Source organism: Lissotriton vulgaris, chromosome 10, assembly GCF_964263255.1.
Source record: "Lissotriton vulgaris chromosome 10, aLisVul1.2, whole genome shotgun sequence".
Lineage (NCBI taxonomy): Eukaryota > Metazoa > Chordata > Amphibia > Caudata > Salamandridae > Lissotriton > Lissotriton vulgaris.
This window is the reverse complement of record NC_141698.1, coordinates 189325023-189346177: the sequence shown is the minus strand read 5'-3', so window position 1 is coordinate 189346177 and position 21155 is coordinate 189325023. Positions and strand designations below refer to the sequence as shown.

At 51.3% G+C, this 21155-nt stretch overlaps 1 protein-coding gene across 4 annotated transcripts in view; it reads right to left on the bottom strand.

The window, feature by feature from the left end:
- The window catches only part of MAP2K3 (mitogen-activated protein kinase kinase 3), a 436357-nt gene that overhangs the window by 164361 nt on the left and 250841 nt on the right, over positions 1–21155 (bottom strand). The window lies entirely within an intron of this gene.

The following is a 21155-nucleotide window of genomic DNA, read 5'->3' as shown; positions in this document are numbered from 1 at the left end:
GGGCAGTGAGATAAATAACGGTGATGGATCAAGCCCTGATCTTTGGACTGGGTAAGAGTGGTCTGCTCAATTCAGACACTCTGTTCATCACCACCCCCTTTTGTAAATCGATTTTGGCCACTATAGGTGTGGCAGGGTATACTCAGACATGAGTCCCTTTCTCACTGCTCCATCAGGATTCAAGCAAGCCGGGCCGAAGAGGCTGAAATGCCAGAAACCGGTCCCCGGTAGCTTGTCTCCTTTCTGGTAAAGAATTGGCTTGGTAGTTTAGTCTGCCCTGTTCCCATGATGCACTGGGCCAGGGACAGACTGATTTGCATATAGCCAGGTTCTGAGCTGGGATGGGGCAGTGAGATAAATAACGGTGATGGATCAAGCCCTGATCTTTGGACTGGGTAAGAGTGGTCTGCTCAATTCAGACACTCTGTTCATCACCACCCCCTTTTGTAAATCGATTTTGGCCACTATAGGTGTGGCAGGGTATACTCAGACATGAGTCCCTTTCTCACTGCTCCATCAGGATTCAAGCAAGCCGGGCCGAAGAGGCTGAAATGCCAGAAACCGGTCCCCGGTAGCTTGTCTCCTTTCTGGTAAAGAATTGGCTTGGTAGTTTAGTCTGCCCTGTTCCCATGATGCACTGGGCCAGGGACAGACTGATTTGCATATAGCCAGGTTCTGAGCTGGGATGGGGCAGTGAGATAAATAACGGTGATGGATCAAGCCCTGATCTTTGGACTGGGTAAGAGTGGTCTGCTCAATTCAGACACTCTGTTCATCACCACCCCCTTTTGTAAATCGATTTTGGCCACTATAGGTGTGGCAGGGTATACTCAGACATGAGTCCCTTTCTCACTGCTCCATCAGGATTCAAGCAAGCCGGGCCGAAGAGGCTGAAATGCCAGAAACCGGTCCCCGGTAGCTTGTCTCCTTTCTGGTAAAGAATTGGCTTGGTAGTTTAGTCTGCCCTGTTCCCATGATGCACTGGGCCAGGGACAGACTGATTTGCATATAGCCAGGTTCTGAGCTGGGATGGGGCAGTGAGATAAATAACGGTGATGGATCAAGCCCTGATCTTTGGACTGGGTAAGAGTGGTCTGCTCAATTCAGACACTCTGTTCATCACCACCCCCTTTTGTAAATCGATTTTGGCCACTATAGGTGTGGCAGGGTATACTCAGACATGAGTCCCTTTCTCACTGCTCCATCAGGATTCAAGCAAGCCGGGCCGAAGAGGCTGAAATGCCAGAAACCGGTCCCCGGTAGCTTGTCTCCTTTCTGGTAAAGAATTGGCTTGGTAGTTTAGTCTGCCCTGTTCCCATGATGCACTGGGCCAGGGACAGACTGATTTGCATATAGCCAGGTTCTGAGCTGGGATGGGGCAGTGAGATAAATAACGGTGATGGATCAAGCCCTGATCTTTGGACTGGGTAAGAGTGGTCTGCTCAATTCAGACACTCTGTTCATCACCACCCCCTTTTGTAAATCGATTTTGGCCACTATAGGTGTGGCAGGGTATACTCAGACATGAGTCCCTTTCTCACTGCTCCATCAGGATTCAAGCAAGCCGGGCCGAAGAGGCTGAAATGCCAGAAACCGGTCCCCGGTAGCTTGTCTCCTTTCTGGTAAAGAATTGGCTTGGTAGTTTAGTCTGCCCTGTTCCCATGATGCACTGGGCCAGGGACAGACTGATCTGCATATAGCCAGGTTCTGAGCTGGGATGGGGCAGTGAGATAAATAACGGTGATGGATCAAGCCCTGATCTTTGGACTGGGTAAGAGTGGTCTGCTCAATTCAGACACTCTGTTCATCACCACCCCCTTTTGTAAATCGATTTTGGCCACTATAGGTGTGGCAGGGTATACTCAGACATGAGTCCCTTTCTCACTGCTCCATCAGGATTCAAGCAAGCCGGGCCGAAGAGGCTGAAATGCCAGAAACCGGTCCCCGGTAGCTTGTCTCCTTTCTGGTAAAGAATTGGCTTGGTAGTTTAGTCTGCCCTGTTCCCATGATGCACTGGGCCAGGGACAGACTGATTTGCATATAGCCAGGTTCTGAGCTGGGATGGGGCAGTGAGATAAATAACGGTGATGGATCAAGCCCTGATCTTTGGACTGGGTAAGAGTGGTCTGCTCAATTCAGACACTCTGTTCATCACCACCCCCTTTTGTAAATCGATTTTGGCCACTATAGGTGTGGCAGGGTATACTCAGACATGAGTCCCTTTCTCACTGCTCCATCAGGATTCAAGCAAGCCGGGCCGAAGAGGCTGAAATGCCAGAAACCGGTCCCCGGTAGCTTGTCTCCTTTCTGGTAAAGAATTGGCTTGGTAGTTTAGTCTGCCCTGTTCCCATGATGCACTGGGCCAGGGACAGACTGATTTGCATATAGCCAGGTTCTGAGCTGGGATGGGGCAGTGAGATAAATAACGGTGATGGATCAAGCCCTGATCTTTGGACTGGGTAAGAGTGGTCTGCTCAATTCAGACACTCTGTTCATCACCACCCCCTTTTGTAAATCGATTTTGGCCACTATAGGTGTGGCAGGGTATACTCAGACATGAGTCCCTTTCTCACTGCTCCATCAGGATTCAAGCAAGCCGGGCCGAAGAGGCTGAAATGCCAGAAACCGGTCCCCGGTAGCTTGTCTCCTTTCTGGTAAAGAATTGGCTTGGTAGTTTAGTCTGCCCTGTTCCCATGATGCACTGGGCCAGGGACAGACTGATTTGCATATAGCCAGGTTCTGAGCTGGGATGGGGCAGTGAGATAAATAACGGTGATGGATCAAGCCCTGATCTTTGGACTGGGTAAGAGTGGTCTGCTCAATTCAGACACTCTGTTCATCACCACCCCCTTTTGTAAATCGATTTTGGCCACTATAGGTGTGGCAGGGTATACTCAGACATGAGTCCCTTTCTCACTGCTCCATCAGGATTCAAGCAAGCCGGGCCGAAGAGGCTGAAATGCCAGAAACCGGTCCCCGGTAGCTTGTCTCCTTTCTGGTAAAGAATTGGCTTGGTAGTTTAGTCTGCCCTGTTCCCATGATGCACTGGGCCAGGGACAGACTGATTTGCATATAGCCAGGTTCTGAGCTGGGATGGGGCAGTGAGATAAATAACGGTGATGGATCAAGCCCTGATCTTTGGACTGGGTAAGAGTGGTCTGCTCAATTCAGACACTCTGTTCATCACCACCCCCTTTTGTAAATCGTTAAATAACGTAGGGCTCAAGACAGAACCGTGCAGGCACCCCCTCGGATAGGGAGATCAGTTCTGAGGAGTACGGTTTTTGCACCATTTGAAAGTAGCGATCTTGTAGGAAAAAAGCCAACCATTGCCAGGCAGAGCCCCCTCACACCACAGACACCTAACGCCATCTATGGATGTATGATTGAACAACTACTACTTTAACATCGAATTCCTAAACCACGAATGATAAACCACGACCATTTCCCAACCACTACATTCTTAACAACGAATTCCTAAACAACGAGAATTATTCTATTTGCTCATTTCCTTAAAATACCATTGACAGTTCATGTAAAAACGAAACCATCCAATTACACCTGATACAACACTTTCAACAGAGGAACTCTGTGCAAAGAATTCACAGCTGTGGTATTTTAAAGTGATTTAAAATCCTCGCTCAAATGCAGCCTTTTGCTCGGAAACAGAAATGACAGAAAATCAAATGCCCGCACCTACTTGTTTTTTTGTAGCCTATCCCTCCCCGGTGTTGTGTCTTATTTTGCTGACAGCCTTTGACAACCACGATGCCAGGAGAATTTTTTAATATACCCCATCGTCTTCATAGAAGCGCAAAGCAGAGACTTTCAACGCCATGTATTTAAATATATACACATATGTTGCATATATTTCTTTTTGAGGAGACATGGGCCAGAGATTTTATATTTTCTCTGTAGCGACTCCATATACATATATGTAACTAATGAACAATTGTGAGAGATTACAGGCAGTGCATCAGGGCATACACATCTAAATCGTTTCTTAATGGAGATGATTTTACAAATCCCTTTTTTCTTTGCTTTTTCCTTATGTTCCCCAGATTTCTTTGTCCAGTGGGGATGGTGCCAAATTTGTACAACGTACTGCTTTATTTCAATTTATTTTCCTCTTTCAGTGTCACTCCTTGGGGAAATGCTTTTCCTTAATTTTGCTTTATCTTATGTTAGTAATAGTGCCATCTATTGGCCATTCAGAAGATCATTTTATTTGTGTTTTGGAAAGTCGTTGTTCGTGTTATTCGTGGATAATTATGTTGTGGTTCACAGAAAGGTCGTTGTTTTGGATTCGTAGCTCAGGTCAGTCGTTGTTAAGGATTCGTTATTAAGGCTGTTTCCCGCCATCTATACGACCGAGTTTCCTGAATATTTAGATTATAATACAGTTGCTCACAATCCATTCAATCTCATGAGCAGAGCATACTGCCTTCCTGTTAAGAGCAAAATCACTCACAAGATCCTTGGAATACAAGAGAGAATAATTCTCATCACATTTCACCCATGACATAGTGTTTGAGGTGAATGGCCATGTTTCATGTTGTGGATTGTTTTTTTTTACAGGACCAGTAGATTGCTGAAACTTCCCATCCCTTGGACAAGTAAATATTTTATATAATCCCACAATTCTGAAATCAAGATCTTAAAATGGGTGTAATACGATTTAAGTATCGCTGGTAAATTATGCTATTTTTTTATACATAATATCTAGAATCCGTTGTTATATTTAACAAGTGGAACACAGGTTTCACACCTTCGAGAACAGATAGTCGTGTGTCTAATATTAGTCCTCCAGTGTCTTGTCTGCAGAGTTCAAAAATTGGTTTCAAAAGATCTGATTCTATATATTACGCTCTGTTATGTACTTCCTATGAAAGCCTGAACCTCAGTGATATGGCAAAATATATATGAACCAATTGAGGACCATAATCACCGATAAGGTGAAGACTCAGTGGATCTGAATAGACCACGTTTAAATTTTAAAGACATTTTGGAAGGATTGGTTTTGCAACCATCACCCCTCCTTTTTCATATACGATTAGCGGAGTTTCAAATGCTAAAGCTGTTGAAAGAGAGACACGTATTATATATGTCCTGATGAATGGGGTATCCTTATAAATTCCTACCACTGAAACACGTCGACACCTGAACTCCTGTATTGGGTTATATCCAGGAACAGCCCCATGTTTAATTCAACTATAAGTGAATAGACTGAGAGTGTTTCTGCATTTGATTCCTGATGAGAATAACCTTTCTCTGATGAATTTAAGTATTTCTCAAAAATATTTTTTGTCTCTCATGATGTTTTTAAATGTTTTTTAATTGTGAACTTATGTGCTCCATTAGTGTCATTGTTGGACAGGCCCCAGGAAGGGCTCGCTCCCCCCCCGCATGACGGAGCCCGGACACCGGCTCTCCAGGTGCGACCCATAGAAGCAACCCGCAACCCGTCCCCTACGGGACGCCTGCCCCCGAACATCTCTGTATCACTGGCCCGGGCCACCGTCAGCACCATTGCCCGGGCCCGGCCGCCATCTTGGACACTGCACCACGAGACAGCGTGGCCTCAGCACGACCCCAACCCTGGGCCTGGCCAGGCCCCGACATCCCGGCACCACCATCCACCCAGGAGGTGAACGGACCACTTGGCAGGTCAATGGGAGAGAGGAGTGTCGATGGCTCACCCCCGCCAGGTGCCGACCGCCCCCAGCCTCCCCAGGCGCTGGCTCCACCCCCCTGCTGGGTGTCTGGACTCCCTCATCCCGGACATCCCGACCTCCAAGTGCGAGGGTCCGGACATCAAAGGGCGCCAGACCTATAACTGAGGCAGCTCCAGAGCAGGAAGGAGTTGTATCCTGGAGTCGAGAGACACCGTGAAGAACTCATCCTTGACGGACTGCTGGCGCTGCCTTGTGAACTGTTGTCCTGCCTGCTGGCGCTGCCGCGGCCTTCTGCAACCTTCATCCTCGTAGGGACCTGCTGGCGCTGCTGCGGCCCTCTGCAACCTTCATCCTCGTAGGGACCTGCTGGCGCTGCCGCGGCCTCTGCAACCTTCATCCTCGCAGGGACCTGCTGGCGCTGCCGCGGCCCCTTTGCAACCTACGTCCTCGTCGGGACCTGCTGGCGCTGCCGCGGCCCGTTGCTATCTACGACCTCCTCGGGACCTGCTGGCGCTGCCGCGGCCCGACCCTCCAGAACGCCGAGCTCGAGGATTGTGAGCTATCATCATTCCACCTCAAGACCAGATTGGTAACAAGACTGTCCCGCTACCCCCTTTTCCTGCCAGAGACTAGAATTGAGAGGATCCTCGTATCCTGATCTCACTGTACCGTATTTCCTTACTTCAAGAACGACATATAAAAGCGTTAACCTTATCTTTGTGTGGTGTCCGTCTGTGGGGGGGAAGTTACTTGTCTGTACGACCGCTAGGAGGCGGCTCTCCCCGGAGGCCTCTCCCCTTGTCCTCGGCCGACCCTCCAGGTCCCGTCTAACATTGGTGGCCAGCGGCGCGATCCGAACCAACGCGTATTCGTACAGAGAGTAACTCACCCCACGACTAAACCACAATGTCAACCAAAGAGAGCGTATCCACAGAGAAATTCCAGATGGAGAAACTAGAAGATTACAGCCATCGAGAGCTAAAACAATTTTGCATAGAACTAGGCATTGCTACCATCGGTCTGAGCACGAAGGAGGACTTCAAACACGCCCTAGAATCCTGGGCAGAAACAGGTACCGCCAGACCCCGGGACCAAAACGTCGAAGCACCAGAGACAAACCCCACTCCGACCGAAGAAAGAAGAGCGGGTCTCTCCCGGGAAGAGATCCAAGAACGAGAAAAAAGCAGACTCCACGAATTAGAGTTGGCGCGGCTCAAGTTGGACGGAGAGCTGAAACTGGCAGAACAAAAAATTAACTTAGAACACTTACGGCTACGAGAAGAGCGAGAAGAAAAGCAAAGACAAAGAGAACTCGAAGAGAAAAGACTGGCATACGAACACTAGCGCAAGCTCGCAGAGATAGAAATGCGAAAACAGAACAAAGAACTAGGGGTGCCCGAGCATCCGCGCACCCCGGGCGCTACAGAACCGAAGGTCCACATCCCGAAGGATGTCGTCCGAGAATATTATCGGAACGACGACATACAACAGTGGTTCAAGGCCTACGAGATCGCCATGACCTCCCACCGGATCGATCGAAGTGACTGGGGAGCCGGTCTATGGGGGAGGTTCGTCAATGAAGGCCGCGATGCCCTGCTACAGCTCCCGGACCATCAGATGATGTCCTATGACCACATGAAGGCCGCCCTCCTCACTCGATATGGGCTCACGCCCGAGATGTACCGCCAGAGGTTCCGCGACTGCACACGGATCCCGGGTACGACCTGGGTAGAATATGTGAACTATTTCAGCCGAGCCTTCGAGGGATGGATAAAGGGGAGCCACGTAACTACCTATGAGCAACTCTTCAACCTCATTGTGTGGGAGCACCTCTCCAACAACTGCTTTGTCGAGCTCAGGCCGCACCTCCTCGACAGTAAATTGACTGAACCACGGCAGCTCGCCGCCGAGGCTGACCGATGGGAAAGCACCCGAGTGGCCCAGAGTGGGCCAACCGAGCAGAACAGAACCAGCCAAGGTCACCATCGTCCCCGAGGAGGAGGAGGCCAGGGCCGGGGCAGAGATGCCGTCCCGGCAGCTCCCGCCAACACCACCCCGCCCCCGGCCGGTCGGGGAAACCCCCCCGATGCGCCCAGGGTTCCGAGCCAACGTTACTTGCCACCGGTGCCAGCGAATCGGCCACTATGCCAGTGACCCGAACTGCCCAAAGAACCAGACTCCTGGGCCCCGCCAGGTCGCTGCCGCCGCCCTAGGAGAAGAGCAAATCTCCGAAGAGCATGAAGAGTACGAGCAGGAGCAGCCCGAATGGGAACCTGCCGCCATGGTCCTAGCTTGCCTAGGGGGAAGAGACATGATCCCGCGGGTCCCCCTACCCGCCAACACCAGAAAATACAGCCAGTGGGTGAACATAAATGGGCGCAAGGCCGAAGCCCTGCGTGACACGGGGGCCAGTGTGACGGCCGTCCGCTGTCACCTGGTGACCCCAGAACAAATCCTGCCAAACGTTCTGTGCCCCGTCCGATCGGCCGACAATTCTGAGAGCCTGTGTCGGATGGCCTGCGTCCCCTTCGAATGGGGAGGAGTGTCCGGCATGCTAAAAGTGACTGTCCGCGATGATGCCCCCGTGGACTGCCTCCTGGGGAATGATCTCGAGAGTTCCCTGTGGGCGGCCGTTGAAAGAAGAGAGCACCTAGGGATGTTGGGCCTCCCGGACTGGGCGTGCGTAACAACCCGGTCCATGGCCGCCCGCGCCGTCCCCAGACCCGAAGAACCCGAATGGCCAGCACCTCCTCCCCCGATCACTCCAGAGGAAGACACCGTCCGGACGGACCCCCCAGAACAAGCCCAAGAAGGGCCCGCTCGGCCCCTAGACCTTCCAGACCTGGCTCAGTGGCGTCAAGAGGGGGGGCCCACCCAGGAACAATTCCGGCAGGAGCAAAAGACCTGTCCCTCCCTCGAGGGACTCCGACAGCAAGCACTCGCCCAGAGCGCGGGAGACACCGCGGGGGGCCACTGGATCTATTGGGACAATGACCTACTGTACAGCGAGCAAAGAATAGCGGAATTGGGGGCCAGTCGGGTGCTGGTGGTGCCCCTCCGCTTCAGAGACTTCCTTTTGAACTTAGCACATGATGTCCCCCTGGCTGGGCACCTGGGGCAAGACAAAACCTACAACCGCCTGGTAACCCACTTTTACTGGCCAAAGATGCAAAGTGACGTCTCCAACCACTGCCGGGCCTGCCCCACCTGCCAGGCCAGCGGAAAGAGCAGCCGAAAACTCAAGGCCCCCCTGCAACCATTCCCCGTCGTCACCACCCCGTTCGAAAGGGTGAGAATAGACATTGTGGGGCCCCTGGACCCCCGAACAGCACAAGGGCACCGATTCATCCTGGTCCTGGTGGACCACGCCACCCGCTATCCAGAGGCCGTTCCCCTTCGAACTGTGACCGCACCAGTGGTAGGCCGAGCCTTGATGGGGATCTTCTCTCGAGTGGGCTTCCCCCGGGAGGTCGTCAGCGACAGAGGCACGAACTTTATTTCCAAATATATGAAATCCCTCTGGCAGCAGTGCGGGGTCACCTACCGATTCACAACCCCCTATCACCCGCAAGGAAACGGACTGGTCGAGCGGTTCAACCGCACTCTCAAGGGGATGATCAATGGGGCTAGAGGAACCCCTACGCCGCCAGTGGGACGTGCTACTCCCGTGCCTCCTCTTCGCCTACCGAGAGGTCCCCCAGAAGTCCCTCGGCTTCAGCCCCTTCGAGCTCCTGTACGGACACCCTGTCCGAGGGCCCCTCAGCCTAGTTAAAGAAGAATGGGAAATGGCCCCCCTGAGAACCCCTCCAGACGTCTATAAGTACCTCCTGACCCTCCGCAATCAGACCAGGCGATTCAGGGAGATCGCTAAAGCCAACCTTGAGGCCAGTCAGGAGGACATGAAGAAATGGTTCGATCAACATGCCTCCTCCATCGAGTTCGAGCCCGGTCAGCAGGTGTGGGTGATGTCCCCCACTGAGCCTTGTGCCTTGCAAGACAAATGGACAGGACCCTTCAAGGTGATCGAACGCAAGGGCCCTGTCACCTATCTCATCGACATGGAATCCCCCCGGAACCCCCTCCGGGTCCTCCACGCCAACAGACTCAAACCGCACTTCGTGCGCTCGGAGCTCAGCCTACTGATGGCTACAGACAGTGGGGCGGAAGAAGACTCCGAGCCCCTCCCTGACCTACTGAGGACCCGTGAAAAAGATGGTTCGGTAGACGGGGTCCGACTCTCCGATGCCCTGACCCCGGAGCAGCGCCAAGACTGTCGGGCCCTCCTGCTGCAATTTGCAAACCTGTTTTCCCTCACCCCCGGGGTCACCCCCTGGTGCCTTCACGACGTGGACACTGGGGACAGTCCCCCTATCCGACACGGGCGTACCGAGTACCAGATCGGGTGCGCGCCTGCATCCAAGAAGAAGTCGCCAAAATGCTCACACTCAGAGTCATCGAGCCCTCAGACAGCCCCTGGGCCAGCCCAGTCGTACTGGTCCCCAAAGCGGCTGCCCCGGGCACCACCCCCGAACTCCGATTCTGCGTCGACTATCGGGGTCTGAACGCTGTCACCCGAACTGACGCTCATCCCATCCCCCGAGCGGATGAACTGGTTGACCGCATGGGGGCTGCCCGCTACCTGAGCATCTTCGACCTGACAGCGGGCTACTGGCAGATCGGCCTCACCCTCAGGGCCCAAGAACGATCCGCTTTCTCCACCCCGGATGGACACTACCAGTTCACAGTGATGCCATTCGGCATGAAAAACGCTCCAGCCACTTTTCAACGACTTGTAAACCAGGTATTGGCGGGCCTCGAAGAATTCAGCGCCGCCTACCTGGACGATATCGCGGTATACAGCCGCCACTGGGCAGACCACCTCCGCCACCTCCGAGAGGTCCTGCAGGCCCTTCAACGAGCCGGCCTCACAATCAAGGCCAGCAAGTGCCAAATTGGCCAGGGGTCCGTGACCTACCTCGGGCACCAATTGGGGAGCGGTCTAGTGGCCCCCCTCCAGCTCAAGATCGCTGCCATCCAGTCCTGGCAGCCCCCCGTCACCCAAACCGAGGTACGAGCCTTCTTGGGGCTCACCGGATACTACCGTTGGTTTGTGAAGGACTATGGCAGCATTGTGGGGCCCCTCACGGAGCTCACATCCAAGAACCACCCAAAAACAGTCAACTGGACCCCAGAATGTCAGGCGGCCTTTGAGAGGCTGAAGGCCGCCATGTGCACCGCCCCTGTGCTCCAGGCCCCCGACTACAGCCGTGAGTTCATCGTCCAGACTGATGCCTCAGACCACGGCATTGGGGCTGTCCTCTCGCAACTCAACACCGAGGGAGTCGATCAGCCAGTGGCCTTCATCAGCCGACGCCTACTGGCTCGAGAACAGCGCTGGAGCACCATCGAGCGGGAGGCCTTCGCAGTGGTATGGGCTCTCAAGAAACTCCGGCCCTACCTCTTCGGTACCCACTTTCGGGTACAAACAGATCATCGCCCCCTGCAATGGTTAATGCAGATGCGGGGGGAAAATCCCAAACTGTTGCGATGGTCCATCTCCCTGCAGGGGATGGACTTCACTGTGGAGCATCGCCCGGGCCAAAACCACGCCAACGCGGATGGCCTGTCACGCTTTTTCCGCCTCGACGAGGAGAGTCCCCAAGAGGATGGGTGACTCTCCCCGCCTTCAGCTGGGGGGACGCATGTTGGACAGGCCCCAGGAAGGGCTCGCTCCCCCCCCCGCATGACGGAGCCCGGACACCGGCTCTCCAGGTGCGACCCACAGAAGCAACCCGCAACCCGTCCCCTACGGGACGCCTGCCCCCGAACATCTCTGTATCACTGGCCCGGGCCACCGTCAGCACCATTGCCCGGGCCCGGCCGCCATCTTGGACACTGCACCACGAGACCGCGTGGCCTCAGCACGACCCCAACCCTGGGCCTGGCCAGGCCCCGACATCCCGGCACCACCATCCACCCAGGAGGTGAACGGACCACTTGGCAGGTCAATGGGAGAGAGGAGTGTCGATGGCTCTCCCCCGCCAGGTGCCGACCGCCCCCAGCCTCCCCGGGCGCTGGCTCCACCCCCCTCCTGGGTGTCTGGACTCCCTCATCCCGGACCTCCCGACCTCCAAGTGCGAGGGTCCGGACATCCAAGGGCGCCAGACCTATAACTGAGGCAGCTCCAGAGCAGGAAGGAGTTGTATCCTGGAGTCGAGAGACACCGTGAAGAACTCATCCTTGACGGACTGCTGGCGCTGCCGCAGCCCTGCCTTGTGAACTGTCGTCCTGCCTGCTGGCGCTGCCGCGGCCTTCTGCAACCTTCATCCTCGTAGGGACCTGCTGGCGCTGCCGCGGCCCTCTGCAACCTTCATCCTCGTAGGGACCTGCTGGCGCTGCTGCGGCCCTCTGCAACCTTCATCCTCGCAGGGACCTGCTGGCGCTGCCGCGGCCCCTTTGCAACCTACGTCCTCGTCGGGACCTGCTGGCGCTGCCGCGGCCCGTTGCTATCTACGACCTCCTCGGGACCTGCTGGCGCTGCCGCGGCCCGACCCTCCAGAACGCCGAGCTCGAGGATTGTGAGCTATCATCATTCCACCTCAAGACCAGATTGGTAACAAGACTGTCCCGCTACCCCCTTTTCCTGCCAGAGACTAGAATTGAGAGGATCCTCGTATCCTGATCTCACTGTACCGTATTTCCTTACTTCAAGAACGACATATAAAAGCGTTAACCTTATCTTTGTGTGGTGTCCGTCTGTGGGGGGGAAGTTACTTGTCTGTACGACCGGTAGGAGGCGGCTCTCCCCGGAGGCCTCTCCCCTTGTCCTCGGCCGACCCTCCAGGTCCCGTCTAACAGTCATCAAATGCTTTTTAATTGTCATTTTAAATTATTTTAATAAACCCTGATTGTGTTATATATTGAAGTTTCTTATGTTTGTGTGACATAGTTGCTTTTTGGGTTCAGTTCATGTGAACGCATTTGTATGTGTGATTAATTAGTGTAATTTGGGTTGCGGACTTTTGCATATTTCATTATTGGTAGATTTCTATATATGTCCAAGAGAGTTCTCTCTTAACATTATCACATGTATGCAGATGATACACAACTCTATATAAAGATCCACTCACTTGAGAACATCAAATCTCTTAACGCAACTCTCCAACAAACCCAGACCTGGCTGGCCAAAAACCATCTGAAACTAAAGACCCTCAAAATCAAATTCCTTTCACTGCACCCCTCCCCCTTTCCCCCCCCCCCCAGCCAATCAACCATCATCCTCGATTGGCTAAAACACTTAACAGCACTCAACAGGCAAACTCTTATTATCGAGTCAGCTAAACCGCTGGAAGTAATTCTAGATAGTGAACTAAATATGCAGAAACACATCAGCGCCTCCACAAAAGGCGCACATTTTCAGTTAAACACCTTGAGAAAACTCAAACCCTTCCTGGTGATGGACGGAGCATCTGAATCAATCAAACACTCACACCCAGTCAAAGGGTCTGGGTTTAATCCATCACCGTTCTTTAACCCACTCTGCCACCCCAATTCAAACATGGCTATATGCAAATCAGTCTGACCCTGTGCCTCATGGGAACAGTCCAGCCCGAACTGCCAAGCCATGTCTTCCCTGGACCGGAAACAAGCTTCCGAGGACCGGTTTCTGGCATTCCAGCCGTCTTCAGCCTGGCTTGCTTAAATCCAGTGGCAAAGTGAGCAAGGGACTCACGTCTGAGCATACCCTGCCACACTTATGGCGGCCAAAAGCGGTACAAAAGGGGGTGGTGATGGACGGAGCATCTGAATCAATCAAACACTCACACCCAGTCAAAGGATCTATGTTTAATCCATCACCGTTCTTTAGCCCACTCTGCCACCCCAGCTCAGACATGGCTATATGCAAATCAGTCTGACCCTGTGCCTCATGGGAACAGTCCAGCCCGAACTGCCAAGCCATGTCTTCCCTGGACCGGAAACAAGCTTCCGAGGACCGGTTTCTGGCATTCCAGCCGTCTTCAGCCCGGCTTGCTTGAATCCAGTGGCAAAGTGAGCAAGGGACTCACGTCTGAGCATACTCTGCCACACTTATGGCGGCCAAAAGCGGTACAATGACTTTAATCAGGCAGTTTAAGCGCTAGTAATCCCTAGAGTGGACTATGGGAGTGTTGCTCTTTGCGGCCTTCCCAGATCGACGACGGCCCTTCTAAGAGTTCCAATAAACTCAACAGGCTCCAAAAGAAACTGTCACATTTCCCCTGACCTTCGTGCCCTCAACTGGCTACCTTTTGAAGCGAGAATCCACTTGAAAATCGCCTGTATGACGCACAGGGCATTACATCAGTATACACCTAGTTACCTAGCTGACAAATTGGTGCTTTTCTGTAGTAACAGATCCACCAGGAGCTGAAATAACTTATTACTGAAACCACAACATTTTGCTAAGAAGAAAACTTACAATCGGACCTTCTCAGAAACGGTTCCCAGGATTTGGAATACCTTGCCTCCAGAAACAAGATGGAACCCTTCCACGGCATTCTTCAAACAAGCATTAGAAATGCAATCGGGCTCGGATTTATTTGAGTTTGAGCTAATGGCATTGTAAATGGCAATGTCTTTTCGCCATGTGTTATGGAGTGTGTGCATGTGGTGTGTAGTGGAATTATGTGGGTTGGATTGTAATTTTACCAATGGTGGCATGCTGTGCTTTAGATGAATATGTTTAAAAGTAAAGTGTACCATACTGCGATTGCTACAATAGTTAATTGTGGATGCGTTTACAATTGATGCGTGCACTGATGGCTGGTGGTGTGTGTGCTTGGTGAAAAAGTGCACTGCCGGCTGGAGTGTGCCTGGTGGAAGGGTGCACTGACGGCTGGTGGGTGTGTGCTTGGTAAAAGCGTGCACAGATGGCTGATGGTTGTTGGTGTTTGTGCATGGTGAAAGCATTCATTGATGGCTGGGGGTGTGTTGTGTGTGTTGTTTTCTGTGTACTGGTGAGTGTGTGGTGGTGAGTCTGTGGGGTTGAGCATGGGGAGTGAGTGTGGTGGTCAGTGTGTTGTGTCGAGTGGTGACGAGTGTGTGGTGTTGAGAGACTGAGGTGTGTGGTTTGTGTGTGCGGTGTGTGTGGTGTATGTGTGTATGGTGTGTGTGTGTGGTATGTGTGTGTGGTGTATGTGTGTGTGGTGTTTTCTGCACACTCACACACTGCCCCTACACATTCACACACTGCTCACCCGCACACTCCCAATGCCACCCTGCATAGTCACACACTGTTTATCCTGCACACTCATTCTGCACACTCACACAATGTGCACCCTGCACCCTTACACACGTTCTCTGCAGTCACTCTGCACTCACTGTCACTCTGCACTCACTGTCACTCTGCACTCACTGTCACTCTGCACTCACTGTCACTCTGCACTCACTGTCACTTGCTGTCACTCTGCACTCACTGTCACTTGCTGTCACTCTGCACTCACTGTCACTCACTGTCACTCTGCACTCTGCACTCACTGTCACTCTGCACTCACTGTCACTCTGCACTCACTGTCACTCTGCACTCACTCTGCACTCACTCTGCACTCACTGTCACTCTGCACTCACTCTGCACTCACTGTCACTCTGCACTCACTGTCACTCTGCACTCACTCTGCATTCACTGTCACTTGCTCACTCACTGTCACTCACTGTCACTCTGTAATCACTGTCACTCTGCACTCACTGTCACTCTGCACTCGGCTGTCACTGTCACTCTGCACTCGCTGTCACTCTGCAGTCGCTGTCACTCTAACATAACATAACATAACATGTGTATTTGTAAAGCGCACGTTCACCCAGCGGTTTCTTGGCGCTGAATAACAGATGTTTATTGTTACCCAACTCAATGGTACTCATTTTATCGACCTCAGATGGATGAAAGGCTGAGTGGACCCGCCGGGATTTGAACCTGTGACCATGAGGTCGAACACAGGCCCCTGCAGTGGACGCATTAGTCCACTGAGCCACCAGACCCGGCACTCGCTGTCACTCTGCACTCACTGTCACTCTGCACTCACTGTCACTCTGCATTCACTGTCACTCTGCACTCACTGTCACTCACTGTCACTCTGCACTCACTGTCACTTTGCACTCACTGTTACTCTGCACTCACTGTCACTCTGCACTCACTGTCACTCTGCACTCACTCTGCACTCACTGTCACTCTGCACTCACTCTGCACTCACTGTCACTCTGCACTCACTTTGCATTCACTGTCACTTGCTGTCACTCTGCACTCACTGTCACTCACTGTCACTCTGCAATCACTGTCACTCTGCACTCACTGTCACTCTGCACTGTCACTCTGCACTCACTGTCACTATGCACTCACTGTCACTCTGCACTCACTGTCACTAGGCACTCACTGTCACTAGGCGCTCACTGTCACTCTGCACTCACTGTCACTTGCTGTCACACTGCACTCACTGTCACTCTGCACTCACTGTCACTCTGCACTCACTGTCACTCTGCACTCACTGTCACTTGCTGTCACTCTGCACTCACTGTCACTCTGCACTCACTGTCACTCTGCACTCACTCTGCACTCACTGTCACTCACTGTCACTCTGCACTCACTGTCACTCTGCACTCACTGTCACTCTGCACTCACTGTCACTCTGCACTCGCTGTCACTCTGCACTCGCTGTCACTCTGCACTCACTCTGCACTCACTGTCACTCTGCACTCACTCTGCACTCACTGTCACTCTGCACTCACTCTGCACTCGCTGTCACTTGCTGTCACTCTGCACTCACTGTCACTCTGCACTCGCTGTCACTCTGCACTCACTGTCACTCTGCACTCACTCTGCACTCTGCACTCGCTGTCACTCTGCACTCACTGTCACTTGCTGTCACTCTGCACTCACTGTCACTTGCTGTCACTGCACTCACTGTCACTCTGCACTCACTGTCACTTGCTGTCACTCTGCATTCACTGTCACTCTGCACTCACTCTGCACTCACTGTCACTCTGCACTCACTCTGCACACACTGTCACTCTGCACTCACTCTGCACTCATTGTCACTCTGCACTCACTGTCACTCTGCACTCACTGTCACTTGCTGTCACTGCACTCGCTGTCACTCTGCACTCACTGTCACTCTGCACTTACTCACTCTGCACTCACTCACTCTGCACTCACTGTCACTGCACTCACTGTCACTCTGCACTCACTGTCACTCTGCACTCACTGTCACTCTGCACTCTGTTACTCTGCACTCTGTTACTCTGCACTCTGTTACTCTGCACTCTGTTATGATATTCTGTAATAATACACAGTACTTGATCGCTAAGATGCATCATAGTTTTTATTTTCATAGGCGTGATTCACGTTTGATGGAAATAGGGAACGTGTGCCCAATGGTGTGTTACATGCAGTAAATTATACACTCCAGTGCGGTCGTATAGCGCCTAGGGTATTGCACTACAGCCAGAGTGGCAGTGATTTTGTTAGGGGGGCCGGGAAATTATGAGTGTTAGTCAATTACCAGAGGGGGAAGAACCTTATGCAGTGAGTGCTGACACCGAACGTGGGGGCTTGCAGTTTAATCGCACAACTCTCTGGACCATAGGCGCACACTGGCTCCTTCTCAGTATCTTCCTGCTGCACGAAGCCCTTCAAAATGATGAGTGACGGGAGAGCTGTCAGTGGGTTTGGAGAGGCCGTCTCCGACACGGTGCAGTTTGTCCGAAGTTAACGAGGGCCGCTTCCGGTATGTCACTCTGCACTCACTCACTCTGCACTCACTGTCACTGCACTCACTGTCACTCTGCACTCACTGTCACTCTGCACTCACTGTCACTCTGCACTCTGTTACTCTGCACTCTGTCACTCTGCACTCACTGTCACTCTGCACTCACTCTGCACTCACTGTCACTCTGCACTCACTGTAATAAACTTCCTAGAAAAGGAACTTTCGCACACAGCGCTATGAGCCATCGAGCCATATAGTGCCTACACTCCCAGGTATCCAGGTGTGGTGCAGTAAATTCAGTGAGAGCGGGGAGAGTGCGAGCTATCATCCGTCCTCGCCGTGGTGGGGCGCTGTAGAGGTTGAGGGGGCGAGCCTAGCAGTGAGTGGAGTCACATAGCGCCTAGATGCTCATATACAGAACAGTTAGCAGTAAATCAATCTTCTAAATCAAAGTGGAAGTATGTAGTTTACATCCTGTCAGCATATGTACAAGCGGTGCACTGTGAGGAGCATTCACTATATTAGTATGGTTTTTTTCACCAACCATGTCTTGCATTTTGCACGAGGTCATGATTTATATAATTCTAATTTATGTTATGATATTCTGTAATAATACACAGTACTTGATCGCTAAGATGCATCATAGTTTTTATTTTCATAGGCGTGATTCACGTTCGATGGAAATAGGGAACGTGTGCCCAATGGTGTGTTACATGCGGTAAATTATACACTCCAGTGCGGTCGTATAGCGCCTAGTGTATTGCACTACAGCCAGAGTGGCAGTGATTTTGTTAGGGGGGCCGGGGAATTATGAGTGTTAGTCAATTAACAGAGGGGGAAGAACCTTATGCAGTGAGTGCTGACACCGAGCGTGGGGGCTTGCAATTTAATCGCACAACTCTCTGGACCATAGGCGCACACTGGCTCCTTCTCAGCCTCTTCCTGCTGCACGAAGCCCTTCAAAATGATGAGCGACGGGAGAGCTGTCAGTGGGTTAGGAGAGGCCGTCTCGGACACGGTGCAGTTTGTCCGAAGTTAACGAGGGCCGCTTCCGGTATGTCCGTTACCTTGCAGAACGCATTATATGCAATTAGCAGTAAATCAATCTTCTAAATCAAAGTGGAAGTATATAATTTGCATCCTGTCAGCATATGTACAAGCGATGCACTGTGAGGAGCATTCATTATATTAGTATGTTTTTTTTCACCAACCATGTCTTGCATTGGTCGTATAGCGCCTAGTGTATTGCACTACAGGCAGAGTGGCAGTGATTTCGTTAGGGAGGCGGGGAATTATGAGTGTTACTCGATTAACAGAGGGGGAAAAACCTTATGCAGTGAGTGCTGACACCGAGCGTGGGGGCTTGCAGTTTAATCGCACAACTCTCGGGACCATAGGCGCACACCGGCTCCTTCTCAACCTCTTCCTGCTGCACGAAGCCCTTCAAAATGGTGAGTAACGGGGGAGCTGTCAGTGGGTTAGGAGAGGCCGTCTCGGACACGGTGCAGTTTGTCCGAAGTTAACGAGGGCCGCTTTTGGTATGTCCGTTACCTTGCAGAACGCATTTTATGCAATTAGCAGTAAATCAATCTTCTACATCAAAGTGGAAGTATGTAGTTTACATCCTGTCAGCATATGTACAAGCCATGCACTGCGAGGAGCATTCACTATATTAGTATGTTTTTTTCACCAACCATGTCTTGCATTTTGCACGAGGTCATGATTTATATAATTCTAATTTATGTTATGATATTCTGTAATAACACTTACAGTACGCGCTGGCCTGAGCGCTCACATTACACGCTGCAGACGAACGCGCGCCCGACACATGAATGGTGAACGCGCTCCCACCATCTGCATTGCATTAGAAGGGCACCCTGACAGCTCCTAATTAGGATTAATGGACTGCCGTGCGCGAAACCGCACAGAAAATGCCAAAAATGGTGGACGAAAATTACATATAGCCTATCGCGTCAAGGCTACTAAAAAGACAGCACAGCGAAGACGAATCACTATGCAGTTGCCATAAAAAAAGCTTGCGCACTGAGGAATGTTTCTGGCCCGAGCCCTAAAGAAACTTTTTTTTTTTTATAACAATAGGAGCTCAGAGCTCCGCCCCACTTCGTGGTGACGTAGGCCGAGCCCTAAAAAGAAGTGAAATTTTATCTCATGGCCACATTCACCTGAACTATTGATATATCCTTGTATATATTTGTCCATTTTTATTAGTTTATTATTATTGTTCTTATGCTACACTATATTATTGTTATGCGCGTTTCAATTATTCACATTTGCCAGTAAAGCGCTCAGATACCCACAAGGGTCTTGTTCTCGCTGTACAAAACTTTTAAAATAAATAAAATAAATATACCAAAGGACGTACCTCACGCTGTAATGTAGTGCTAAATGTCAGATTTGCATTCTATGTACTTTTAAATAATGTTTCAGAAATGTGGCTAAATTACAAAAAATTAAATTGCTCAAATTTCACACTCTCCTACTTAAACTTCTTTTCTACCGCTTCAGGTTCAAGACTCGGCTAGCCGTCTCTGACGGAAGACATTTTCCAGAGTTGACTCACGTGGATTGGTCACCATCTGGCCGCATCCTTCCACGCACGAGAAGAGTGGGCCTTTCCGGCCTCTCTACTTCCGAGAGCACGGGCCAGCCAATTACCTCATCGGTGTTGGGTAGGCGAGCAGCTGTGCACAGTACTCACTGCCAAAGGGGCTTTATTTAGAAGCACTGGCGCCCGGCCCAGCTCCTGGCTGAGGTCCGAACTATTCTTAGTAGCGATGTTTCAATACACTGCCGAGGCGACCCCACGACAACCTCAATGACCACCCATCCCCCCCCCCCCCCCCAACCCCCCACCGGCCATATAACGGAGCAGAAGATTTAGCAGTGACACAAAGGTGTAAAGAAATGGAAGCATTGGCAAAGCCAGAAGGTTTCGCCTATGCGACATCTGGTGGCTTAGTCGATTTAGACAGTGAAAATGTATCTGAAAATGTATTTTGTGCTACACGGCCCGAATTTCAGTTTTAAGATTGTGAATTTGCCCTACATATCAGTTTTGCAAAAATGAAAATGGTATTTTAAAAATATTTATTTTCCTTAAAACAAAAACATGTTTTGGTGCCAGAAAATTGATTTTAGAATCTATGTTACATGCATATAGATATTTTCGAGGAGGAGCGGCTGACCACCTTTGGACGTCGCTCACTTCACACGCACATACAACCCCACCCCAGTGGGCCCCGGCCACCCAACCTCAGACTCGAGGCCCTTGGGGGGAGGGGGGGGGGGCGGCTGAAGTGTTCAAGTCGGGGCTAAGTAGCAGTTAACTGCATTCATCCACATACCACCAATTAAAAAAGAGTGATGTCACTGAATTTTAAAAAACGACATTCAAGGAGTAACGGCCAAATAAATGACAAACTGACATATAAATGAATGAATTCGTATTGTGCAAACAGCTGCCCTTATGGTTGTCCCGGTGCTGTAAAGGAAGTCAGAATGTATAGTAAACAAAATCAACCTAAAGCAAATCGAAAAATCAAGTTTGCCACTGTGCGCTAAAGAAAACTAGTATTTTTACAGTCGAAAACTTTTCACTAAAGAAAGGTAAAGTCTAATATGTCAACATGTCATCACTAAAAAACACAAAACTGATAAAATCTGAATTGTCGTAAAAGGCTGAAGCTTCCTACCACTGTAACCGCGATTGCTATCAGTTTTG